Source organism: Globicephala melas, chromosome 15, assembly GCF_963455315.2.
Source record: "Globicephala melas chromosome 15, mGloMel1.2, whole genome shotgun sequence".
Taxonomy (NCBI): Eukaryota; Metazoa; Chordata; class Mammalia; order Artiodactyla; family Delphinidae; genus Globicephala; species Globicephala melas.
The window spans coordinates 78,764,658-78,787,635 of record NC_083328.1 but is presented as its reverse complement, the minus strand read 5'-3'; the positions used below and the strand labels follow the sequence as shown (position 1 = coordinate 78,787,635).

At 40.7% G+C, this 22,978-nt stretch overlaps 1 protein-coding gene and 1 pseudogene across 1 annotated transcript in view; both read right to left on the bottom strand.

Annotated features, from left to right (window-relative positions):
• The window catches only part of DOK5 (docking protein 5), a 141,098-nt gene that overhangs the window by 112,736 nt on the left and 5,384 nt on the right, over positions 1 to 22,978 (bottom strand). The gene's annotated exons all lie outside the window — the stretch shown is intronic.
• Positions 6,471 to 6,960, bottom strand: LOC115843259 (large ribosomal subunit protein eL21-like; annotated as a pseudogene).

The following is a 22,978-nucleotide window of genomic DNA, read 5'->3' as shown; positions in this document are numbered from 1 at the left end:
ACTGCTTCTCACCACCTCCACAGCTATAAACTTGGTCCAAGCGCCCAGAGCACTGCAACAGCTGCCATATGAACTCCTGGCTCCTGCTGGCACCCTCTGCAGACAGCCAGAGTGATGCTTTTAAAATGTAACCCAAGGGCTCCCCTGGTGGCGCAGTGGTTGAGAGTCCGCCTGCCGATGCAGGGGACACGGGTTCGTGCCCCGGTCCAGGAGGATCCCACATGCCGCGAAGCAGCTGGGCCCGTGAGCCACGGCCACTGAGCCTGCGCATCCGGAGCCTGTGCTCCGCAATGGGAGAGGCCATAACAGTGAGAGGCCCGCATACCGCAAAAAAAAAAAAGAAAAGAAAAAAAAGGTAACCCAGGGACTTCCCCGGTGGTCCAGCGGTTAAGAAAGACTGTGCTTCCAAGGCAGGGGACACAGGTTCGATCCCTAGTCGGGGAACTAGGATCCCACATGCTGAGTGGTGTGGCCAAAAAATTAAAAAATAAATAAAAATAAAATAAAATGTAACCCAATGCACACCATTCTCCAGCTCACCACTATCTAGTGTCTTCCCTCTCTCATGCTCAGGACAAAATGCAACATCCTTGTGTCGGCCAAAGAAGTCCAACCTCACTGACCTTATCTTCTACCCCACTCCTGCTGCCCACTCTGCTTCAGGTACACTGGCCTCCCTGCTTGTCTTTGAACACTTCCAACACACAAGCTCTTCTACCTCAGAGCTTTTGTCCTTTTGCCCTGCTGCTCCTCCTACCTGGAACATTCCTCCTCATGTGTCCATACAGCTCCATTCCCCACCTCCTTCCAGTCATTGCATAAACGATACTCTTTCTTTCCTGATCACCCCAGTTAAAATTGCAACTTACGCCGTATACACACACACACACAAACACGTGCGTGCACACACACACACATACATACACACTCTTTCTCTCCCTTTCCTGATTTTTTCTCCACAGCACTGATCACCACTTGACATATAGTTCACCTTTTTTTTATGCTTAGTCTGACACCTTCTCTAGACTGTAAGCTCCGTGAGGGTAGAGGTCTTTGTCTGCATATCTTCCCTCTTGTACGCCCAATACCTAAACATAGTAGCCAATAAGCATTTGAATTGAACTTATATGTACGAACTTATTTAATCGAGGGGTCGGTGCTCTTCCTCAGTAAATATCTTAGGCTCTGTGGGCCATGAGGTCTCTCTCTGTCACAATTACTCAACTCTGCTGTGTTCGGTGAAAGCAGCCACAGACGATACGTAAACAAACAGGCACGGCAGTGCTCCAGTAAAAGTGTATTTGCAAAAACAGGGAAGAGGAAAGGGCATATTTGCCCCGTGGATTCGCTGTTTACCAACCCCTGATTTAAATCTCACAACTGCCCAATGATTTGGAAAGTGTCATATCCCTAATTTATCAGGACCTTTAAGTGGCTTGCCCAAGATCACTTAGCTGGTCAACTGCAGAACCGATCAGAATCTGTGTAGTCAGGCGAGGGGTATTCAAGGATGCTGGGAAACCAAGAGAGACCTGAGAGACACCAATGGGACAAATGAGAAGTGGAAGCATCTCAGTGAGAAGCCAGCCCCTGGCTGCTTCCATCCACACTTACAAAGGAGGTGCCTCAGAGACTCAAAGTCGTGCGGTTTCTTCAGCCACCCCACGTTCCCCAACGAGTACCAGGAAGACCACCAAACCCTCTGAGATCAGAGCCAGACTGTGCTTGTTTCTCGCCCACCACCTCAAAAGCCAACAAGGCTTTGATGCAGATAATCCTTGCCCTTGATGTGTGACAGGGCTTCAATGAGCGGGGTCTAAGATGACAAAGTCACATCTGGCCTGGCTCTTTTCCCCCCTGTCTACCATATTGTCCTCCCCATTGCCATTACCTTCACTTAAGAAGTAGAAATGCAGAGAAGAGCATGCAAAGCATGACCCCATCTCCATTCACCACCATGTATTCCTTAAATCATGAGAGGATTGGGAGAAATTATATTGGGAAAGGAACTAAACAACATGGAACCTCACAGTGAGAAAGATACTCATGTTGTCTTTTCAGTCCTTCTGAATGAGTCATGGAGAACATTCCAGTCAGTTGGTAGTAATGATTCTAAAAGGTCTCTAAAACTTGTTCATCTTCCTTTTCAACGAAGAGAAAGCCTCAGGATCGGTGCCTTCACGGAGTGATGTGTCTAGTTAGAATTCAATAATATTGTTTGGTTTTTATTGCATTTACTTTTTTTTAATTGGAGTATAATTGCTTTACAATGTTGTGTTAGTTTCTGCTGTACAATGAAGTGAATCAGCTATATGTATACTTATATCCCCTCCCTCTTGGACCTCCCTCCCACCAGCCCGCATCCCACCCCTCTAGGTCGTCACAGAGCACCGAACTGAGCGCCCTGTGCTATACAGCAGGTTCCCACAGCTATCTATTTTACACGTGGTAGTGTATTTATGTCAAACCTAACCTCCCAATTTGTCCCACCCTCCCCTTCCCCACTTACTTTTATTGTATTTACTTTGGTGGTGGATTCATATTATGCCAACCCAGTTAAGCGAGAAATAACTTTTTAAAGAATTGCCTTTCCTCCGCAGGTCAGAGTTAGTGTGGACCACAAGATCTGGAAGGAGGAAGTGAAGCCGCACCATATTATTTCTACACTTTGGAAGCTCAGCGCAGGGCGCTGCTCATGTACATTGTCTGAGATCTGAGGGTTCACCTGGTGGGCGTGAGGCAACAGCTGCACTGCAGCTTCTTCAGCTCCTGCCAGATCCTCCTTAAGCCCCTCAGAAACCTGGGCCGAGTGTCTGTCTAGCTCCGTGATGATGGCTGCCATCTTCCCATTTCCACCCTGCAGGACGCCCTCGTTGCTAAAGATGGTGGACTGGAGACTTTGCCAATCAGAGGCTTCCATCCCAGCCACATGGCTTCCAGTTTGTCTCTGTTTCCCCCACATCCCGTCCGTCTTCGCTGCTGATGTCAGGCTCCAGCATCGGGTACACCTACTCTGTAAACCAGCTCCCACAATTCTGTAAGAACGAATCCTGAAAATAAATTCCTGATGAAATATCTCCTAGTGGCTCTGCTTCTCTGATAAAGCCCCCGCTAATATAGCTTCTCTTATGGAAAATGATATTGGTTTTCTACATGAATGGCAGTTCTATAAAATTTCCACATAAAGAAAATAACTCTTTTTAAAGGAAAACTAGTAAGTGAATAACAGTAAAAGTGGTCCATAGCTATGACAAAGATTGTGGAAGGGGTGTGTGAATGACTGATGATTTGGAAACACCTATTATTTTCCCCTTCTTTTTAAGAGTTAGGCCAGGAGGGAGAGGGGAAGGGATAAATTGGGAGATTGGGATTGACATATACACACTACTATATATAAAATAGATAACTAATAAGGACCTACTGTATAGCACAGGGAACTCTACTCAGTACTCTGTAATGACCTATATGGCAAAAGAATCTAAAAAGAGTGGATATATGTGTATATATAACTGATTCACTTTGCTGTACAGCAGAAAGTAACACAATATTGTAAATCAACTGTAATCTAATAAAATATTTTTTAAAAAAGAGTTAGGGATAAAGGCAGCAAACCTCTGAATTAGATCCTATCAATGAACAAGTTCCACGACCAAGTGTACTTTGTGATAAATTTCACTTAATGGTACTGTTTTTGGATACCCCAGTATTAAAAAAAAAAAAAAGCCATTCATATTCATAGATTGAAAATGGCAATATAACAGAGAATTACACTTCACTTTTTAACTTTATAGTTAAAATTGATATTTTTAACTATTTTTAAAAGTGATATATTCACATGGTTCAAAATTCAAAATGATTTCAGTTGTATATATTAATTAGCCTCCCTATCTGTTTTATATCCCCTGAACCAGTCCCTGTCACCTATTTGCAACTACATTCATTAGTTTCTTATGCAAATGCTAGCATATACACACAAATGTAAATATACAGCCTTATCCCCCTCCTTTTTTACACAAAATATAGTATTCCATACATACTGTGGATCAATACTTCCAGGTTATAATTTGAAAAACATTTTTCAATAGCCAGAAAAATTGTCTCACTTTTTTTTTTTTTTTTTTTTTTTTTTTTGCGGTACGCGGGCCTCTCACTGTTGTGGCCTCTTCCGTTGAGGAACACAGGCTCTGGACGCGCAGGCTCAGCGGCCATGGCTCACGGGCCTAGCCACTCCGTGGCCTGTGGGATCTTCCCGGACCGGGGCACGAACCCGTGTCCCCTGCATCGGCAGGCGGACTCTCAACCACTGCGCCACCAGGGAAGCCCCAAATTGTCCCACTTTTAATGCGCAATTTCACTTATCAAGAAAAAAGATCTAAAGGAATAAACCTTATGTACAAAAATTTTATTTGCAGTACTATTTATAATAATAAAAAAGGAGATAATAAACTTAAGAATTCCAAATTAATAGAATATTTAACACAATGGAATACTATGCACCAGAAAAAAAAAAGAAATGAGACTGATCTTTAAGTAATGATGAGGAGAGATTTCCAAATTTATTAAGTAACACAAGGTAGGTGCAGAATAATACATATAGTATGTACACCATATATGTGGGGGAAAAGGAGTATACAAAATAACATATATATAAGCTTATCTACATATGCATATATGTATATGTTGATATATGCCTGAAATACAGCTGAAAAAATAAAAACCGTAAGAAACTATAACATTAATTGCCTATTTGGACAAATTTGGGGAAAGGGACGAGAGAATTTTTGACGTGTACTTTTTTTAGTTTTAATTCTGGAATTTTGAGCCTTGTGAATACGTATAAACTTTTTAAATAGCACATAATTTAACACTAAAAATAGTACTATATTTTTAATATATATAAATTTATTATACTAATATTAATTATGGGTCAAATGAGTACATTTATCATTAATATATTTTCCAGTTTCCTTTAATCCACCATTTATCTGTGAGAACTGAGCCTTACACATAGTAGGCACTAAATAAAAAGGTGTTAAATAAGCGAATGCATGTGTGGAATGCATGGAGCCGCAAACGAATGTATGTTCATTAAATACTTTAAACTAGAAGAATGATTAGGTCACTGATGTAAGAGGTCTCAACTGCTGATGTGGTTTCTGATAGAGCCACGCATATACCACGAATTACCAGAGGTGCACATTCACTCACGACAGAACTCACTAGAAAGAACACACTCTTTCTTTATTAACTTTCCCAGCTTCATAGGAGATGTAAATCGCTTTATCAATGGAGTATAATTAATAACGGGCATAAGCCACAAAACCAAATCCAATGCCCTCTGCTATCAGCAGGTATAACAAGTAAATTGCATTCAGAGTATTAGCTGAGGAATTAAAATTTGCTCAAAATTCAGAAACAGATATCATGGGTCCTCTTTCCAGTTTTGGAACAAATAAAATCAAAATGGTCATTGAACCCATCTGGCAGTTGTTTCTTAATGGGCTTGAGACAGCATAGCTCACCATTGCAAAGAGCGTAGTCAATTTTTCTCTGGTTATAATGAAATTCCTAACTGAGCTAAAGAATTTCCAGAGTGTTTAAATGATGGAAGTCATTAGTCAAAATACTGTATATATCTTCATGCTAAGGGTGGAAACTTACACTGAGGACTGTAGGTATGACTTTATTTTATTACTCAGTTCGGGACCCCAAGCCAAGTTCCGTGACCAGGGAAGGGAAGACTGCAAAACAAACAGAATGTCGGCATCATCTGTGGCAGGCTGCTAGATTTCTCATCTTAAAAACTGGACTCTGTCCCTTCACACGTTGCTGACAGCAATGTAAATTGCTGTGGATCTTGGGTACGTTAATTCGCGACGCATATCAAGGGTCATAAAAATATTCAAACTCTCTAGCCTCATAATCACATTGATTATTAGGGAACAGTCCTTTACATGGTCAAAGTTATAGGCCTGGGCATTATTTGAATTTGAAAGAGTTTAACTGTTTTAACTATCAAGTAATCATGTACCTACTCAACAGAGTATCACAGACTTTAAAATTATGGTTTGAAAGATTATGTAATTATTTGAGAAAATGTGTATAACGCAATACATTTTAAAACATACATGGGACATGACACCGTAAATATATAATAATAGCAACCATGTGAAATTTTAGAAGCATGGGGGGGAAATGGAATGAGATATACTAAAATAACAGCTTTGTATTGAGGTATTAGGTTTATGTAATTTTTAAATAAATAATATCTAGCAGTTTATTAACCAATGGAGTATATTGCACAACAAACTACCTCACATCCTTCAAGAAGAAAAACCACTAAATTTGAAAAGTAAAGACACGACCCACTGAATTCGGACACAATCAAAATGTGCTTTAAATAGTTCTTTGGGGGAGGGGACACAACACTTCTACTCAAGAGGGACATTTGTATCGTCCAGGTCTTTTCTTTACACCCACCATGCCATGAATTCATAGGAAATGGGCTCCAACAGTTCAGGCTCCTTTCCACTGGTTCTCACGACGTGTGCTTCTGTGAGTGGAGCAGGCTGGCGCTTCAGCTGAACCCAGGTACCTTTCTCTTTGGCTTCCTTCTTTTCCTGATCATTCTCCTTCACCCGTTTCAGGAAGCAATCTCGGCTCTTAGAGTGCTTAATATGCTTGATACGCTCATTAATTCTCTTGGCAAGAATCTTGCCCTTGTTTGTTTGCAACGATGCCAACAGCATGATGGGTAATACTGTAGACTCTTCCAGTTTTGCCATGGTAACACTTCTGGGGCATTCCTTTTTGAGCAGTGCCCATTCCCTTGATATCGACAATATCACCTTTCTTGTAGATTCGCATGTATGTGGCCAAAGGAACAACTCCATGTTTTCTAAAAGGCCTAGAGAACATATAGCGGGTGCCCCTCCTCTTTCCTTTTGTGTTGGTCATTTTGGCGAATTACTGGAAGATGGCGGTTCTGGCCGAAAGGGCTATATAATTTTATTACTGGGAAAAACATTAGAAAACCTTGCAAAACTATTAACAATAAAAAGAGGAAAAACATTCATTGACGTCAATGTGCTCTTTCCTATTCTTTTTGTGTCCAGTGTTCAAATTTAGTTTACTATATTGAATGAGATGATCTTGGTTATTAAAATTCTTCTAAAGATTCTATATATGGAACCTAGCTTTAGACTATTAGTCTACTTTTCTAAAGGAATGAATAAACTCATAAAGAGTGCTCAGACACCTAGTTGCAATCTCCTGCCATTGGTTTTCAAGTCAGTTGCATGACATTCACTTTGGTTTCCTTCAAATCCATTTCTTAGTCTTTTCCTTACTAGCAACTTCCATGTTTCTTATTTTCAGAGCATCACGTAAAAAGTAGTTCAAGAAAATATCTAAAAGAAGCAGTCTTACAGTAGTAACTCAAAGCATTTAGCTAGTCCTGTTACTAATATTAAAATTACAAGGACTGGATCTAGAGACCTGCATTAGTATTATAAAGATTATGCAGAGAGGGCTTCCCTGGTGGCGCAGTGGTTGAGAGTCCGCCTGCCGATGCATGGGACGCGGGTTCGTGCCCCGGTCCGGGAAGATCCCACGTGCCGCGGAGCGGCTGGGCCCGTGTGCCGTGGCTGCCGGGCCTGCGCGTCCGGAGCCTGTGCTCCGCAACGGGAGAGGCCCCAGCAGTGAGAGGCCCGCATATCGCAAAAAAAAAAAAAAAAAAAAAAAAAAGATTACGCAGAGAAAGGCATAGGTCTGAACCTCTTGCTTTTCCTGGTACTAGTAGGGCAACCCTGAGTAGATTATGCATTCCCTGTAAGCCTAAATCCTTCACCTGTAAAATGACGACAATGACAGTACATCTTAAAGGTTTGAGACTGAATTCAAACCCAGATTTGACCATTATGCTATCTATTTAGTCAAGTAGTGTGGTTAATCATAGAAACAGATGTGGGTGTCTTGTCTGTGTGACCTTGGTAAATTATTTCATCTCTCTGTGCCTTAATTTTACCAATGGTAGAGAGGTCCTTTCAAACTGGCCAGAGACCATGGAAGCGGTGACTTCTCCCACTTAACAATCATTCCACGAATATTGACTCAACGGTACTACAGTAACTGTAGCAGGAGCAGAACATCCCAGAAGCAGTCTCTGCAGGTGATGCGTGATTCAACACGCTCTCTCATCCATACAACATCCTGATGAAATGTACCAACATTCTGGGTTCACTGCATCCGTGTTGGTATAAGTAACAGGACTAGCATGGACGGTGGGACCACAGCTAGGAGTTCAGATTCTGCTTTTGGTCATTGATCATTTCTGTGATTCTGGACAACTTCTGACTTCTTTGATCTTGAGTTTCCTGAAACTTTAAATGAAGCTATAACAACATGTGCCTTAGAGAGACCCAGAAAGATGATGAATGCAGAAAATCTAGCATGGCACTTAAGAATCTTCACTCTCCTTCCAAAGAGAGTAATACCAATGATTAAATGTTATTCCAAGAGTTAAATTAAGAGCTAAGGAAATGCCAAGCTCAATTCCAGGTTCATCTTGGTCGGCCATATGACCTTGAACAAGCTACGTCAGTGTTCTGACCCTTACTCTGTTCATCTATAAAATGGCGTCACGAGTAGTAACTAACTCCCCTGTACACGTATATAATGTTTTGCCTAGTGGCACCAACTATTATTAAGTGTCCTACTACTGTGAGGTGCAAATTCAGTATATTGATTCATAGAGCTCACAATAATTTCTATCAATATTTCTACGTCCAAATTACAACCAACCACACTGACATGGTAATTAGATGGCATTATGCTTCCACAGAAAAATCTTTATTTGGCTGTAGGGCCAAAACCTACAAAAATACTATTCAATAGCTTTTGGAAAAAAACCTTTATAAACCCAGCTCAAAGTGACAAGATTCCCTCTCTCCTTCCCTGCATTCTATTATTGTCCTAAACAAAGGACTTGGGTTATACAAATTAAACGGTTCACCAAGACCTTGGGTCTGAAATATTGGATGTAATTTTGCTACATAAGAGTGAACATCAACACTTGTAAAATGGCACAGAGAATTGGAAGTGAACAAATTATCAAGATATACTGAAATTCCAAATCAGTGTGATTTGTTCTGAAAATCTGACCCAACTTTCTTCTCCCCTTTGTCCAGTCCGACCACAGTCTCTCATTGACGAAGTTGCCATGCTTACGTATTTAAGTATAGAATCCAAACACCATCTTTCTCTCTTGACAAACTAGAGCTGTTGTTCCCTTGATAAACTTTATGATATGTAAAAAGACCACTTAATCCTCCAATTTATGACCGTGAGATGCTGCTGAAAGCCTGAGCTCTCAATGCTCCTAATGAAAACGTCAATAGTGATCACTAAAGGAAAATATATTTCATTAGAATTGTGAGGATGTCTCACAGTGTTTTGGTCAAAGCCATAATGATTACGTTAAGGTGCAGAAAGCCACGTAGCCGAGCTTTCTCTCCTGCAAAAGAAAATATACAGTGAAAGTCATATGTGATGACTTTACATAGGAATGAACGTAATCTGTCGCTCTTCCGAGTTCCAAGAGATACAGGAGAGAAAAGGTCAGTGATGTTACTGGACCATGTCTTTCAGGACAAGACAATACATGAGGATATGCCCTTGTCATGCGGAGAATGAATTTCAATATATTTTAAGTAAGATGAGTTCACTAATAAAAAAGTCTTATCTTCCAACTGCTATCCTCCATCTCTGCCCAATTAGGGTCGTGATACTATTTTTATTGCACTACAAAAGGTATGAATGTGTATAAACAAACAAATGGATAGATAAATAAATTAAAAAGCATAAAATTTAAGAAGCAAATGACCACCCACCTCACTTTACCTCCAGTGTTCTACTTCTTAGAGGAAAGCACAGTTACTTTCCAAGAGTTATGACCAGAACTATTCCGTCCTTCATCTACTCCCATGCAGAAATACTCATGTGCACACCTCTGTGCCAAAATCCCTCTTTGTTTCTGCCACTTGCTTTTTTGCACACTTCACAATATATCAGGATAATTCCACATTGTAGATTCCACACTGTAGCTTAAAAATATGATTTCTGAGGGGCCAGAGCCTCGGAGGAGTCATGAAATTGCTCCTGGCTTCAGTTTCCCCATCCGCAAAATACAGGGATCAAACGAGTTCATATCAAATCTCTTCGCACCATGAATGTCTTATCATTCTGGCCTTTTCTCTCCCCTCTGGTTTCAAAACTTGAATTGATATTATTCTTTTTATATGTTACCCCTTAAATTTAATATAATCTTCACTTGCATGCCTAGATCACAGAATAGTGAGAAATATTCTTTGAATAACCCTTATATTCTCCTTGTTGGTCGTTTCTCCAACTAACATGCCAATGCCTTTCTCCATTTGAACCTTTACAAGATAAAATGAAAATCTGCTCATTTCTAACTCCATATGCCTAAATACCCATCTAAAAATCACGATTACAAATCCCTGGAATGCATGACCTTAACTGACGGGGAGCTGACCCCTTCTTTAATATTAGAGAAATTAGTCTAACAAAATGACTTTTTCGTCTTTGAAAGATCCAATTTCATCTATCTCTGAAAAATAAGCTTCGAAGTTAAACACCAGTAAAATGTCCAATCTGCTTCACACACACTTTATCCTGTATCCATCTCTCTCAAACGGATTTAACTTAAGAAATTTATTTCTGTATGATAAAGAACTTTTTTAATCCCATGTGTAAAACCTGTCAATCTCATTGAAAGGTAGTCCAGCAGCCCGGGGAAATATACTTCTTTCTAAATCTTTAATCAATCTTGAAACATCTGCCCGTCAGCATGTCTTCTGGAGCTCCATTTATGTTACAAATGTTCTCCAGAAATTCACAGTTGCCCAATGAAATTGACAGTTTTAAAGAAAAATCAGATTGTCTCCTCTCCATGAGTGGGCTACGCCCCTTTCAGGATTAAAGTAGACTCAAATCCGCAGACAAAAGCATCTTCCTTCCCTCTGGCTACAAGAAGCTATAATCGGAATTCTCCTTTTAGGATGGTGTAAACAAGTACTCAGGAAAAAGAACTGCCGTCAGGCCTTTCAAGCAAAAAAAAGCTAAAGTGATTTGCATATAAATCTTATCTACTGCTTATCTGGAGCTTCTTCCTCCCAGAGAAAACCATGGTTGATATTAATAATTTACCAAGTCCAAATTCAATGTAATGAACCAGTGGAGGTATTTTCCTAATTCATTCATTAGATGAGTCTGCTGAAGAGACCGGTGCATTTTAACAACATAAGAAATGAAATGGGACTTCCCTGGTGGCGCAGTGGTTGAGAATCCGCCTGCCAACGCAGGGCACACGGGTTCAAGCCCTGGTCCGGGAAGATCCCACATGCCGCGAAACAACTAAGCCCGTGCGCCACAACTACTGAGCCCGAGTGCTGCAACTACTGAAGCCCACGTGCCTAGAGCCCGTGCTCCACGACAAGAGAAGCCACCGCAGTGAGAAGCCTGTGCACCGCAACAAAGAGTAGCCTCCGCTCGCTGCAACTAGAGAAAGCCCACGCGCAGCAACAAAGACCCAATGCAGCCCAAAATTAATTAGTTAATTTTTTTAAAAAAATGAAATGAGCCATCGAACTTTCATTTTTTGAAAAGTAAATTAAAGGACCATTTTTGGGGGTTTTTTTGTATTTATTTATTTGTTGGCTATGCTGGGTCATTTCTGTGTGAGGGCTTTCTCTATTTGCGGCAAGCGGGGGCCATTCTTCATCGCGGTGCACAGGCCTCTCACTATCGCGGCCTCTTTTGTTATGGAGCACAGGCTCCAGACGCGCAGACTCAGTAGTTGTGGCTCACGGGCCTAGTTGCTCCGCCGCATGGGGGAATCCTCCCAAGCCAGGGCTCGAACCCGCTTCCTCTGCATTGGCAGGCAGATTCTCAACCACTGCGCCACCAAGGAAGTCCACCATTTTGGTCTTGAGAACACCGCGTAAAATACAGGGAGAAACCATGGGCCAGCAAATCAAGCAAAACACATTCTGGCAAAAGGTCTTGGCTCCCTCTTTGGAAGGCTGAGCTAAGGCTGCAGGTTTGCAATTACAAATCAAGTTGCTGCAAGTTGGGTTTAGCAGAAAGCAGATTCTAAGAAGGAAATTTGCGTTCAGAATGTTTCGTGGGGAGGGCTCTGGAAGCAACACCTAGGAGGTCGTCAAGGATGCAGGTCAGGGCTTCCCTGGTGGTGCAGTGGTTGAGAGTCCGCCTGCCGATGCAGGGGACGCGGGTTCATGCCCCGGTCCAGGAAGATTCCACATGCAGCGAAGCGGCTGGGCCCGTGAGCCATGGCTGCTGAGCCTGCGCGTCCGGAGCCTGTGCTCTGCAACGGGAGAGGCCACAACAGTGAGAGGCCCGCGTACAGCAAAAAAAAAAAAAAAAAAGGACGCAGGTCAGCTGTGATGCACTCTCCGCAATGCATCCATCTGCACCCAGGAACCTGGATGCCTGCAGAGTTGTCCCAAACTGGGGCAGTCAATGAGTGTAGGCTGCGCCCCAGGAAAGGGGCTTGGCTTTGGTCAGGTAGCTCTCTTCAGCATTGGCTGCAAGCTGTCTGTCTACAACACTCATAGCACTCCCAGTGCGGGGACGGAAGCCTTCAGTCCTGGAAGAGACGGGTGGAGATCTGGGAGCACACTCCAATGCCACTACACCGGTCTAGCCCAATCCCAGTCAACCTTTCCACAGTTAGGCAATGGATGCTGAAACGGCAAGCCCAATGAGAAAAAGTCTCCATGATGTTGGTGGTGAAAGAACTAGGGTCCCGCTAAGGTATCTAACTGGAACGTTGAAGCAGACTTGGATAAAAGCATGGAACATTCAGCCCCTTCCCAGAAGGCCTGCTGATCAATAAGGCACAACAATAAAGTTAAGAGCTTGGAGGAATTCTTTAATTCACTCAGTCATTCATTCAACAAATACTTATTGAACCCCTACTATAAGAAAAAAGCAAGAAGCAAGACAAGAATAAGCTGTACCCTTGTGGGGCTCACAGACGAATGAGGGTAAAACCATCAAAACAACGTGTTCAATCACATACTTTAAAACAGCCATGAGTGTTACGAAGAAATTAAGGCAGCACTGTCCAACAGAATTCTCAAAAATGATGGAAACATTCTATATCTGTGCTGCCCGACATGGTAGCCACTAACAAAATGTCGCTATTGAGCACTTGAAAGTGGCTAGTGTCATTAAGGAACTGAATTTTTAAAATTTTATTTGATTTTAATTAATTTAAATTTAAAGATCCACATGTGGCGACTGGCTTTTCCCGGCATTTAGATGTGGGATGGTGCTGGGAAAAGCATCTCTGGATCAATAACATCCCAGCTGAGATTTCAGGATGAGAAAGAAGTAGAGAAAGTAAGAGGAAGAATTTTCTGATCAGTGAAAATACATGTGTAAGGGCAGTAACAGAGGAAAGAGAGCTTGGCCACCGGAGGAACTAAAGTAGGTAAGTTTGGCTTGAGTACTGACTTGGGGGTGCAATGATTTGAGAACTGACTTGGGTGGGATGAGATATGGCAGGGTCTAGATCACGCAGAGTGTCTTAAGTACATTGCAGAATATTTATGTGTAAGGAGAAGGCATTAGAGAGTTTTAAAGTAGAGGTAGGATAGAATTAGATTAGATTACTAGGTAATCAGTTTGCTGTAAGCAGAATAAATTTGGGGAGTGGAGGACTGAGCAGGAGAATATCCTTCCAAAGTTAAACACACACACACACACACACACACACACACACACACACACACACAGGCTCACAGAGTTGAAACACACCCCAAGTGAGGACTGGCAGAAACAAATATTTCTGGACACTCTCGGTGGAAGTATACCTGGTACAACCTCTTTGAAGGAAAACTAGATCTATTTATCAAAATTCTAAATATACACAAATTTGTAAGAGCAACTTCCTTTTTAGAACTTATCTTAGAAAAATATAGTATCATGTATGCATACGTGCATGCACAAGGATGTTTACTGCTTCATTGTTTAATTAGCAAAAATTAGAAACTATATTAAAATGTCCAATATTAGTGTGAGCAAATTAAAGAAATCATGGGACAGCCAAATAAGTGAATACTGGGTATCTATAAAATTGTCTGAAAAGTGCTACGTTAAAGTGCTAAGTTAAAAAGAACAGGGACAGGGCTTCCCTGGTGGCGCAGTGGTTGAGAGTCCGCCTGCCGATGCAGGGGACGCGGGTTCGTGCCCCGGTCCTGGAAGATCCCACATGCCGTGGAGCGGCTGCGCCCGTGAGCCATGGCCGCTGAGCCTGCGCGTCCGGAGCCTGGGCTCCGCAACGGGAGAGGCCACAGCAGTGAGAGGCCGGCGTACCGCCAAAAAAAAAAAGAACAGGGACAGAGTATATAACAGTACTTAATAATATGATGTGCAAAGCAAATTATACACACACAAAAACACATGCATTTTTATATATGCCTATACATATATAGAGGCATATACATATCGCCATACAAATATACAAGAATCTGACTAGAATTGCCTGGAAATGGAGTCAAGTCTGGCGTAGGAGGGAACTTCCCTCTTCATGCTATCTTTTTTTGCCTTGTTTCCTTCACCATGTACACGTAATGCAAAACACTAGTAAATTAAAAAGACTTCATATATGCAAAAGCCATCTTTCATTGTAGGTAGTGTGGGCCTGTTTCTCCTTCTTTCCTTCCTTCTTTCCTTCCTTCCTTCCTCCTTCTTCCTTCCTTCCTTCCTTTCTTGTCAGAAATTCAACACTGCCTTTTGAAATCCAAAGTAAATCATAAAAAATAATTGTTTTTCAAGTCATCTGTTCTTGTTTTGTGGTCTGACACAGTCATAGCAGCACAGTGGCATCCAAAGTCTTCTCTGCTATTTTCCACTCAGGTGGCCTAGAGCAGGGCACTGCAGAGACCAATTTGGGACTAAATGGGATATTGTGTGTGCTTGGGCATGCTCTTCACATCCACAATCATGCTTCTGGCTCAGAGGCAGACAGGTGGGAAGAGAGGGAGCTCAGACATTTGTATCTCCATCTTGCCACAGCGGAAGCTGAGGCGTGAGAAGGTCAGTGACACGCTTTGGTCGCAGCAGAGGGCCAGCAGCAGGACAGGGGAAAAAAATCAGGCCATTCTTATTCCAGCCAGGTTCCTCGTCTCCACATGTTTGTCCTGTGCCGAGGACTGCAGTTTGGATACTGCAAAAGGGCTACCAACAAACATCACCCAATAGAATTCCTCAAAACTCTTAGGATTTGTGGATATACGTACTCGTGAGATGTTAGGGCTACTGTCTGTTTCATAACTGAATATGCAAAATGTTATTTCAGGGTTTTATTCCTTTACTTAAATGTTTATTGAGCATTTACTATGGGCAGAGATGCTAGTCTATCATCCCTCCTCCCAGGTGGACCCACTTGAAGCATCTTACAAGATTGAGTGGGTTAATAAATATATTGATTGGGCAACATTAGTTACTATGCATTTGTTTGATTCAATAAACATATTTTTTTACCCAATGTATGTTGAGCAAATTTTCAGTTTTATCATTTTAACTTCAGAATAAAAATAACAAACACAGCCACAGTTAACATATGATTTATCATATCTTCTAGGTCAAAGATTTGACACAGCATTTCCCAGGAAGGTGCTGTTCTAAGAAAATAAATCATCGTTTATGTGTTTCTAAATCCTTACTTAACAACTACTTTTTAAATTGTGTAAATGTCATTCCTAAAAGAAAAAAGACTGCAAAACTGGAAAGATTCTAATTATAAAATTGCCAAGAACTCAGCATCATGCTTGAGAAAATCTATGTACAAAACAGATTCACTTTTCACCTACTGGATTAGCAGAATCTTGAAACAGCTCTCAAAGCACACTTTTGCAAAGTGGGAGGAAAGGGATGGGTTCACAGATTTCTGGGAACATCCTCCAAGGCAACTTTGATAAAATTTTACATGTGAATATGCTTTGGACAATAAGTCCACTTCTAGGAATCTATTCACCAATATGCTTTTCATGGGATGAGATGGGGGGGGGGGGTTTGCAGCACTGTCTGTAACAGGGAAAAAGGAATTACTCAGATGCTCCACAAGAGAGAAGCAGCCTGAACACAAACTTAGGCGCTGCCACGTGTGACTTGCACAAAAATTTAACATCACAGTTAATTCAGTCTTTTGATCTGTAAAATGGACATAAAAACTCCTACTTCCTGCACATATTTAATAGTAAGTAAAAGGAAGAAAGGAAAGAAGGAAGAATGGATAAATAAGCAAGCAAATACAGCAAACATACCCGTACACTGGAATTCTGATGATTGAAAGAAATGATATGTTGCTAAATAAGAAAAGCACAGCTCAGATGAGTATGTAATTATATATATCATGTACACACATACATTCATGCACACACACAAAAAAGTTTTTATACATAGACTCTTCTGGAATAAACTATTCACAGTGGTTGCTTCTGTGGAAGGAAACTAGATGATTCCTAGGGACAAGGATGAAAAGAATCTTCCTGTTCAATGTAGAAATTTTGTACCTTTGAATTTTGTACCAAGTACACATATTACCTATTCCAAAAAACATCAAATAAAATTTAATTTTAAGGGGGCCAACTCAAACCTCGAGCGTTAATTGCTGAATTCCCTGGTACTGAATTTGCAGATTACATACCAGTAGCAATTATGAGACATCTTAGAACATCCTACCACTCAAAAATAGAAAACACCACAGAATCAGGTGGGACATAGGCACAGTTTTCTCCTTGTCTTCTTGAATGTCTCATTCCATTATTCTGACCTGCAGTAAAATCATTTATTCATTCAATCAGCAAATATTGAGCATTTACCATAGGCTAAGAGCTGGGGATACAGCAGTGAATAAGATAGCCAAGGTCTCTGGTCTCGCAGAACTTACAGCCTAGTGGGAGAAGACATACTCTACAAAGAAATAAATTTTTTAAAAAATGTATCTGGCACAAAAATAAGGACAATATTCTAGAGGGATGCGAGGGGAAAACTTTGGATGTGATGATCCATATAGGTTGGTCTCAGGTAGGAAATATAAGGCTAAAATCTGGACACCAAGAGAGGGCCAGCCGGAAGAAAATCAGAGAAAAATCATCCATCAATGGAGACGATGGATTCAAATGGATGAAGACCTCTCCTGGGGCCGAGTCCCCGGGAATGTTCCTTTCCAACCACACTTCACACAACATTTTCCATCTGAATTAATGGATGTTGAAGACCAGACTAGTTTCATAACATCTAGATTTGGGGTCACTGTTGGTGAAATACAACCCAGGCTCAAAAAGTGGTTCTTTGGCAAATGAGCTAAAATACCTGCTATTGGTAAATGGAAAGCTGGAAATCTGAAGAAATTGTTCATATGAAAAGTCAATGAACTCTTTCACTAGGGGATTCAAAGAGGTATGATTTCTCAAAGTTTTTTAGAAATCATTTTCTTTTATTAAGGTAATGTGTGGTATTAAGATAATAAAATGCATTTTAAGACTACAGCACTTTCCTGAATAGTGTAACCTGTAGTAAGTAAAAGCTTTGAACTCAAGCTCGTGTTTTAATTGAATTTGAGTTAGTAGTCCATTCATAAGATAGGCTAATTTCTCTTTCTGTTAACCACTAAAGTATTCATGGTATAAATGAATTAAGGGAAGATAAAATAAAAACTTAGGCAAATTGAGACAAGTTTGTGGGTTTGGGGGAGTTGGGGGTGGGAAGGGACACACATACCCATAGTCATATCAGACGGAAGTTCCTTAGAGGACGGTATTGAGTACATGGGATATCTTTTCTTAGAACCCGATTTTCAATATATTTGTATGGAATCAAGCCATACGGCAGCCACAAGTGAAGAATTTTTCACAAAACCCACTTAAAAAGATAAGTACAATCATCCTGTGTTTCCCAAACTTCAGTCACACACAGCCCACCAGTTGGATTTGTGCTGCATCTCAGTTCCACCACCTACCCCAACAGTTTTTGCTGCTTCATTGTAACACTTGCACTATGTGTTAATTATCTATTTTAAAACTTCGCTTTTTAAATTAAATAAATTTATTTAAAGAGGAAACTATATATTCTTATCGTAAATGGAAAAGCAGTATCACTTGAAGGTAAATGTAAAATGTAATACAATATAATGTTAACGAACACAATAAAATATGATACTTTTGAAGACTCTGCACCTAAGTATGGTTTTCTATTAAAAGGCCTCCTAGCCGACAGCTCCTTAAGCTGAGTTAAATAAGAAGTAGCACTTTTTCTCATTTTATGATTCAATGTTGTTTACTGCCCTAAAATGGTCTCTCAAGACATGATTCTCACATTTGGGGAAGACGTCTAGAGCTAATAAGCAAAAATATGATGGTCAATCTTTAATCAAAGGTCTGCCTTTTTTGTCGAACATATGCAACTACATATTTTCTAATACAGTGTTTCATCAGTGGCTCCTAAATAAACCCGATGTTATAAAAATGAATCGCTAAAGTTAACGTCAAGAGGAAAGTACAATGCTACCTGTTGTTCATTACCAAAGCCGTGCCTCTTCTGCTGAGATACGAGTGAATTAATTTCTACCAGTTTATGGTTCTTACAGACAACAAACAACAAATATCACCTCAATCTCTTAACAATAAAAAATAAAAATCAACATTACAGACCTTCATGAAGTTTCTACTGGTGAGTCAGCACAGGATTAAGAGTTTGATATCTTTTATGAGAAGCATATTATTATCCTCATTTTTGTACATGAGGAAGCTAAATTTCGGAAAGAGTAAGCAATTTCCCCAAGGCCACAAAGTCAGTAAGTGGCCAAGTTGAGATCCAAACTGAAGTGTGAGTCCCAAATGTACGCTATGTCCACCAAGGAAAAAAATAATGCACCAATTCAATTATGAATGAAAGAAGGAAGGGAGGGAGGGAAGAAGGAAGGCAGGAAAGAAAGAAAGAGAAAGTGTCCCAGCAAGATTTGTAGTAGTTATTGTCAAGACTATTCTAAAAATGCACCAATTCAACAGAGGAAGGAAGGAAGGAGGAAGGAAGGAAGGAAGGAAGGAAGGAAGGAAGGAAGGGAAGGAGGGAGGGAGGGTCCCAGCTAGACTTGTAGTAGTTATAGTCAAGACTATTTGAAAATTCATATTGAAACCAAAGGACCTAAAATACCTAAAACAATTTTGAAAAAGAAAAATAAAGTGGGAGGAACCAGTTTACCCTGTTTCAAGACACTGTACAGCTACACATGTAGACATATCACTGTACAATGGAGGCACACAAAACAACGGAAGAGAGTAGAGGACCTAGGAATAGATACACGTAAGTATGCTCAATGGAGAAAAGACAGGACCTCCGTAGGAGGAAAATGAACCTCCACCTAAAATGCACACTGGATATAAAAACTGACTCAAAATGGACCATGGACATAAATGTAAAAGGTAAAACTATAAAATATTTATCGTAGGAAAGAAAAAAAGTAGAAAAAATAGTTGGGATCTTGGGCTGGACAAAGCATTAGTACCAAAAGGGAAAAAAACCCCTGATAAATTGGACTCCATCAAACTTAAAAATTTCTGCCCTGTGATAGACCTTGTTAAAAGGATTAAAATAATAAGCTACATACTTAGAGAAAACGTTTGCAAACCACATGTCTGAAAAGGATTAATATCTAGAACATACAGAGAACTCTCAAAACTCAACAGTTAAAAGCAACCAACCCAATTAGAAAATGGGCTGGGCTTCCCTGGTGGCGCAGTGGTTGGGAGTCTGCCTGCCGATGCAGGGGACGCGGGTTCATGCCCCGGTCCGGGAGGATTCCACATGCCGCGGAGCAGCTGGGCCCGCGAATCATGGCCGCTAGGCCTGCGCGTCCGGAGCCTGTGCTCCGCAACGGGAGAGGCCACAACAGGGAGAGGCCCGCGTACCGCAAAAAAAAAAAAAAAGAAAGAAAGAAAATGGGCAAAAGACATGACTAGGCATTTTACCAAAATGTATGTACAGATCGCAAATCAGAACACGAAAAAATGTTCAGCATCACAAGGAGATGTCAATCATCATCTCATCATCACAAGGAGATGTCAATATACACACATCAGAACGTCTAAACCAAAACTGACGCACCAAAAACTGGGGGGCAACACCAAATGCTGGCGAGGATGCGGAGAAACTGGATCACTCACGCGTTGCTGGTGTGAATGTAAAATGGTCCAACCACTGTGAAAAACAGCCTGGCGGTTTCCTGAAAAACTGAACATGTACCTACCAATACAACACAGCAATTGTACTCCTGGGCATTTCCCTAGAGGTATGAAAACTTACGTTTGCACAGAAACCCAGACCCAAATGTTTATATCACTGGAAACCACCCCCAAATGTCCTTCAGTGGATGAATGGCTACGCAAACTATGGCACATCCATATCCCAGAATACAACTTAGCAATAAAAAGGAATGAAACTTTGATACCCACAATACTGAAGACAACCACGACAATTCCAGAGAATTATGCTGAGTTAAAAAAAAAAATCCCCAAACATTACACACTGTATGGTTCCATTTATATAATATTTTTGAAATGATAAAACTATAAAAATGGAAAACAGATTTGTGGTTGTCAGGGCTTTACAGTTATGGGAAGGGGGAGCAGAAGGGGCAACTATAAAAGAACAACACGAAGGACCCTGTCATGAGGGAATGCTTTGTATCTTGATGGTACCAATATCAGTATCCTGATTGTGATACCAGGGATTTGAAGGATGTTACCATTGGGAGAAACTGGGTAAAGGGCATGAGAAATCTCTCTGTATTATTTCTTACACCTCATGTGAACCTACTATTACCTAAAATCTAAAAATTTAATTTAAAAAAATGAGACAGTGGTTCTTAACCTTTTTGGAAATTGTGGAGGGTGGGAGGTGACAGGGTTTGGGACACAAAAGTCCTGATCTCTCTAAGAATCTCATAAAAGCTATGAAGTCACCATTTGCATCTTATCCATAACACAGTACACATGGCTAACATTTATGTTCTCTGAGACCCAGGGCATCAACAGAGGCTCAGAACACTAAAGAAATAAACACAGCCCCCCAACTGCTCCGAAAAAATCAGCTTCCTGATACTCATCCAAAATGTAGGCATCTGCATTCTAGAAAAAAGCTATTTTAACTTCAACATTCACATATATCTGTGGCATTTCTAAACTCCCAATTTCATTTTGAATTTCACAGAAACAGGGGTTTGCAGCAGGGAGGCATCCTAATCTCTTCCTGGCTTGGAATCCCCCAAAATTTTATTTCCACCCAACCGGGATCAAATTCCTAGAGGAAGAGGAAAATCAAATTTCCCCTTCCTCGTTTCATGAAAATGAAACTGGAGATACCTGCAGATGTCTTTTCACTTCAATATTTGACCCGTTACTCAAACTAATTCATCCTTAACTAGAGTGAATATATTAATCTCATGTTAACAATACCATTCCACAAATAGACTGTCAATTCCTTGAGGAGGTCGACTGTATCTGTCTTATTTAAGGTGGTTTTCCCTGAGCTTCTTAAAATGAATATTCACTCAATAAACATTTGATGCATGATAAAATAAATGAAATCAAATATATCCCAAATGAAAACTAAATTCTTAAAATACCAAAGATAATGATCCACAAAAATTACAAAGCTGCTTAAAAAATAAATATTTCTAGCCATCTAATGAATATCATAAAAAAATACATTGGCAGATGTGGGGAAAATCATCACACAAGTAATTTGGTTTATGCCTACACACAAAATCACTAAATTGGCCATTCTTTCCTTAAATCAGTTTTGGGGATGATTAAAGGCTGACTTTATGCATAATTAATCCTACCATCCACAAGGACCATTGAATAAAGATGACTAAAATACCAGCTGGAAAGCACTTCCGACATGGAAACCAGGGAAGCTGATTCAAATGGGGCTAAAATACTGAGTACTCTTAGGCAATACTTAGCAAGTGTATTCAGTCTAACTGACCGTAAATTTCACTACTGGAAGTTAGCCCCAGACTCTCTTTTCCTTGAGGAAGGAAAAGGATGCTTCTCATGAACCATCTTACTGAATGGTTGTATGTGTTTGTGTGCATGTGTGTGTACATACACTCATGTACTGATGGTACATGATGAATTTATTCAATTCCTATGATTTTTTTTTTGCGGTACGCGGGCCTCTCACTGCTGTGGCCTCTCCCGCCACGGAGCACAGGCTCCGGACGCGCAGGCTCAGCGGCCATGGCTCACGGGCCCAGTCGCTCCGCAGCATGTGGGATCTTCCCGGACCAGGGCACGAACCCGTGTCCCCTGCATCGGCAGGTGGACTCTCAACCACTGCGTTACCAGGGAAGCCCCAATTCCTATGATTTTGATGTTATGAATATAACTTTGCCACGATATCATTAAAAATGCACAGATCCCTGATCATCTATAAATCTAAAACCCTAAATGAAATATGAAACCTCTTTGGCATACTGGGTCAAGTGCAACAGAGAAACAAAGGAGTGAGAAAATATTTCTGCCTAAAATTTGGCCATTAATTAACCAGTTTTTCGAATCTACTCTGCCACCCAAAAAAAAGATCCCCAAATTAACAGTTATGCACTAGTATGATGAGCTTGCTCAAACCAAAGTTACATGGAGATGGGTTTCTCTGGTCCTGATACCTTTGCCATTTATCTAAGGATCATGAAAAATCCTACAAAGGCAAATATCCCTTCCATAGCCTAACATCGGTGCTTGTACATTAATTATTTCACGGATATTAAGTTTTGTTTTCCTAACTAAAGAGCAAGGTCTTTGAGGATGAGAGCTATTGCAGTGAAAGAGATGAAAATAACAACCATGTAAGCATCATCAACCTC